General features: G+C 40.1%; 1 pseudogene; it reads right to left on the bottom strand.

Annotated features, from left to right (window-relative positions):
- Nucleotides 1–321: 321 nt before the first annotated feature.
- Nucleotides 322–478, bottom strand: LOC118357027 (annotated as a pseudogene).
- Between the last annotated feature and the right edge of the window lie 4,770 nt (nucleotides 479–5,248).

Below are 5,248 nucleotides of genomic sequence, written 5' to 3'. Positions count from 1 at the left end.
TCTGAAGAGTTTTGATCAAGAAAGGATGCTGTACTTTGTCAAATGCTTTTTCTGCATCTATTGAGAGGATCATATGATTCTTGTTCTTTCTTTTGTTAATGTATTGTATCACGTGGATTGATTTGCGGATGTTGAACCAACCTTGCAGCCCAGGGATAAATCCCACTTGGTCATGGTGAATAATCCTTTTAATCTACTCTTGGATCCTATTGGCTAGTATTTTGGTGAGCATTTTTGCATCCATATTCATCAAGGATATTGGTCTGTAAATCTCCTTTCTGATGGGGTCTTTGTCTGGTTTTGGGATCAAGGTAATGGTGGCCTCATAAAATGGGTTTGGAAGTTTTCCTTCCATTTCTATTTTTTGGAACAGTTTCAGGAGAATAGGTATTAATTCTTCTTGAGAAAAGTTTTCAATTAGCAATAATCGCGCCTCGGATAAACCTCATTGGCTACGATACTGCCACTGTGCAAAGCTTTAATTCTTCTTGAAATGTCTGATAGAATTCCCCTGGGAAGCCATCTGGCCCTGGGCTTTTGTTTCTTGGGAGATTTTTGATGACTGCTTCAATTTCCTTAGTGGTTATAGGTCTGTTCAGGTTTTCTATTTCTTCCTGGTTCAATTTTGGTAGCTGATACATCTCTAGGAATGCACCCATTTCTTCCAGGTTATCTAATTTGCTGACATAGAGTTGCTCATAATATGTTCTTATAATTGTTTGTATTTCTTTGGTGTTGGTTGTGATCTCTCCTCTTTCATTCATGATTTTGTTGATTTGGGTCATTTCTCTTTTCTTTTGGATCAGTCTGGCCAGGGGTTTATCAATCTTGTTAATTCTTTCAAAGAACCAGCTCCTAGTTTCGTTGATCTGTTCTACTGTTCTTTTGGTTTCTAGTTCATTGATTTCTGCTCTGATCTTTATTATTTCTCTTCTCCTGCTGGGTTTAGGCTTTATTTGCTGTTTTTTCTCTAACTCCTTTAGGTGTAGGGTTAGGTTGCCTATTTGAGACCTTTCTTGTTTCTTGAGAAAGGCTTGTATTGCTATATACTTCCCTCTCAGGACTGCCTTTGCTGTATCCCAAAGATTTTGGACAGTTGTGTTTTGATTTTCATTGGTTTCCATGAATTTTTTAAATTCTTCTTTAATTTCCTGGGTTACCCATTCATTCTTTCGTAGGATGCTCTTTAGCCTCCGTGTATTTGAGTTCTTTCCGACTTTCCTCTTGTGACTGAGTTCTAGTTTCAAAGCATTGTGGTCTGAAAATATGCACGGAATAATCCCAATCTTTTGGTACCGGTTGAGACCTGATTTGTGACTTAGGATTTGATCAATTCTGGAGAATGTTCCATGGGCACTAGAGAAGAATGTGTATTCCGCTGCTTTGGGATGGAATGTTCTGAATATGTCTGTGAAGTCCATTTGGTCCAGTGTGTCATTTAAAGTCTTTATTTCCTTGTTGATCTTTTGCTTAGATGATCTGTCCATTTCAGTCAGGGGAGTGTTAAATTCCCCCACTATTATTGTATTGTTGTCAATGTGTTTCTTTGCTTTTGTTATTAATTGCCTTATATAATTGGCTGCTCCCATGTTCGGGGCATAGATATTTACAATCGTTAGACTTCTTGTTGGATAGACCCTTTAAGTAGCATATAGTGTCCTTCCTCATCTCTTATTACAGTCTTTGTTTTAAAATCTAGTTTGTCTGATATAAGGATTGCCACCCCAGCTTTCTTTTGGTGTCCATTAGCATGGTAAATGGTTTTCCACCCCCTCACTTTCAATGTGGGGGTGTCTTTGGGTCTAAAATGAATCTCTTGCAGACAGCATATTGATGGGTCTTGTTTTTTAATCCAATCTGATAGCCTGTGTCTTTTGATTGGGGCATTTAGCCCATTTATATTCAGGGTAACTATTGAAAGGTATGAATTTAGTGCCATTGTATTGCCTGTAAGGTGACTGTGACTGTATATTGTCTGTGTTCCTTTCTGATCTATGCTGCTTTTAGGCTCTCTTTTTGCTTAGAGGACCCCTTTCAATATTTCTTGTAGGGCTGGTTTTGTGTTTGCAAATTACTTTAGTTTTTTTTGTTCTGGAAGCTTTTTATCTCTCCTCCTATTTTCAATGACAGCCTAGCTGGATATAGTATTCTTGGCTGCATATTTTTCTCGTTTAGTGCTCTGAAGATATCTTGCCAGTCCTTTCTGGCCTGCCAGGTCTCTGTGGATAGGTCTGTTGCCAATTTAATGTTTCTACCATTGTAGGTTACATCTCTCTTCTCCCGAGCTGCTTTCAGGATTTTCTGTTTGTCTCTGAGACTCGTAAGTTTTACTATTAGATGTCAGGGTGTTGACCTATTTTTATTGATTTTGAGAGAGGTTCTCTGTGCCTCCTGGATTTTGATGCCTGTTTCCTTCCCCACATTAGGGAAGTTCTCTGCTATTATTTGCTCCAATATACCTTCTGCCCCTCTCTCTCTTTCTTCTTCTTCTGGGATCTCAATTATTTTAATGTTGTTTCATCTTATCGTATCACTTATCTCTCGAATTCTGCCCCCGTTATCCTGTAGTTGTTTCTCTCTCTTTTTCTCAGCCTCTTTATTTTCCATCATTTGGTCTTCTATATCGCTGATCCTCTCTTCTGCCTCATTTATCCTAGCAGTTCATGCCCCCATTTTTTATTGCACCTCATTAGTAGCCTTTTTGATTTTGACTTGGTTAGATTTTAGTTTTCTTATTTCTCCAGAAAGGGTTTCTCTAATAACTTCCACACTTTTTTCAAGCCCAGCTAGTATCTTTAAAGTCATGATTCTGAACTCTAGGTCCGACATCGTACTAATGTCCATATTGAGTAAGTCCCTGGCAGATGGTACTATCTCTTGTTCTTTTTGCTGAGGTGATTTTTTTCGTCTTGTCATATTGTCCAGAGGAGAATAGATGAGTGAGAGAACAGAATGCTAACAGGTTAACAACGTCTCCAGCAAATATACTGTATACAAATCAGAAAAGACCTGAAACCAGGGGACAAGAAAGGGAAAGAAAGAAGAAAGAGGAAAAAAAAAAAAAGGAAAAAGAAAAAGATAAAAACAAACAAAAACAGAACAAAAGAAAACAAAACAGAATATGATCAAATATGATCAGGCTAGTGCATAGATCAGTGCCACACACTAGATTTTGGGCGTATTTTGGTCTGTTAGAAGAAAGTGCCTGCTAAAATTTTAAAGGAAGATAGACTTATATATGTACAAAATAAGGGTTGATACAATGAAGGGATGGAAGATGACTGTAAAGATGAAAATTATAAAAGATTTTATAAAAGGAATTGATAAGAAGTTGGTTTTAAAAAGAAAAGAAGATTTAAAAAATAAAAAGAGAAAAGAAAAAAAAGAAAAAAAGGGGAGAGAATGTGATCAGGCAGGAGACTAGAACAAAGCCATACACTAGTGATTTAGGGTATATTTTGGTCTGTTAGAAGAACCTGTATCTCAAAATTTTAAAGAGAGAACAACTTACATATATATATGCCAAAAATAAGGGTAACTACTATGAAGGGATAAAAATATGACACTAAAAATGAAAACTAAAAAATGTTTTTTTAAAAAAGGGATTGATAAGATGTTGGTTGATAAAGGGAAAAAGAAATATTCAACAAAAAAAGTTAAAAAAATTAACTTTGAAAAACTAATGAATTATGGTAAAAAAGCCATGAATTCTATGTGCAGTATTCTCCTAGCGCTGGAGTTCTCCCGTTCTCCTTGATCGGTAAACTTGGTCTTGGCTTGCTGGCTGTTCGTGCTGATCATCTGGGGGAGGGGCCTGTTGCCGTGGTTCCCAAATGTCTTTGCTGGAGGCGGAATTGCCCTGCCCTTGTGAGTCCGGGCTAAGCAAGCTGCTCGGGTTTGCTCTCAGGAGGTTTTGTTCCCTGCAAGCTCTTGGTACAGCTTTGGAGGACCAGGGTGAAAATGGTGGCCTCCCAATCTCTGCCCGGAGGAGCTGAGAACTGGGGGCCCCACTCCTCAGTGCGCCCCCAGAGAAAAGCAGTCACTCCCGTGTCCCCGGTCTCCGGCCGCACTCCGTGCTCACCCGGCCTGTGATCGAGCGTTTCTATCTCTGGCACCCGACCCCATGTGGAGTCTCCAAACCCAGCAGATCCCTGCAGTGTGCTTCCGCGCCGCTCCTCCCGGAGGAGGAAGGGGAGTCTCCCCAGATCTGCCGCTTGTTGGGTCCCTGCTGCAGGAGCAGTGGCCCGACTGGGCCGCGGATCACAGTTTATGGCAACCCCGAGCTGAGAGCCCGCGCCTCGGCTCCGTCTCTGCAGCCTGCTTCCCCTGCTCCGATACCTGGGAGCTCTGCCGCACTCAGGCACCCCCGGTCTTTCTGTGACCCCAAGGGTCCTGAGACCACACTGTCCTGTGAGGGTTCCACCCCCTGCTTAGCCACTGGAGCGACGTTCCTCAGCGGAGCCGACTTCTAGAAGTTCCGATTTTGTGCTCCGCAGCTCTATCACTTGCCAGAAGCGGCCGACGGAGGCCCCCTCCCCCGCCGTCTCTCCTCCCGAATATTGCCTCGGATTCACTTCTCCGCACGTCCTACCTTCCAGAAAGTGGTCGCTTTTCTGTTCAGAGTGTTGTTACTATTCTTATCTTCGATCTCCTGTTGAGTTCATAGGTGTTCAGAATGGTTTGATCCCTATTCAGCTGAATTCCTGAGACCAGACGAAATCCAGGTCTCCTACTCCTCCGCCATCTTGCTCCAAGTATGTACCTATTATTATGTCCTGAAACTACATAAAGCAATCAACTACAAGGGGAAGTTGACATATCGTCATTGAGAGAGGTTATCCTATCCTATTCTATATTCTTACTAAGTTTTGTTTGCTCTAGCAACTTCAACATTTATCGGAAGTTGATAGATCAAGCAGACAAAAATTTGTAAGGATACAGAAATTTTGAAAAATATAATTAACATGCTTGATTGAACAGATATGAATAGAGCCACACATCATGACTAGATGTTTTCTCAATTATACATGCAATACTTACGATAATTAATTGTATACTAGGCAATAAAATCAATTTCAAATTTTAAAAGAATCAGTGTATTTTACTTCAGATTCTCTGACAATAAAATTAAGTTACAAACCAATAATAAAAGATAACTAAGAATGACTTCATTTAAGTGGCATTTATTTATTCATTTACTTACTTATTTATTAGTTTTTTAAATAGGCTCCATGCTCAGCATAGAGCC

Source organism: Zalophus californianus, chromosome 5, assembly GCF_009762305.2.
Source record: "Zalophus californianus isolate mZalCal1 chromosome 5, mZalCal1.pri.v2, whole genome shotgun sequence".
NCBI classification, from domain to species: Eukaryota; Metazoa; Chordata; class Mammalia; order Carnivora; family Otariidae; genus Zalophus; species Zalophus californianus.
The sequence above is the reverse complement of the archived record's forward strand: the minus strand, read 5'-3'. Positions and strand labels throughout refer to the sequence as shown.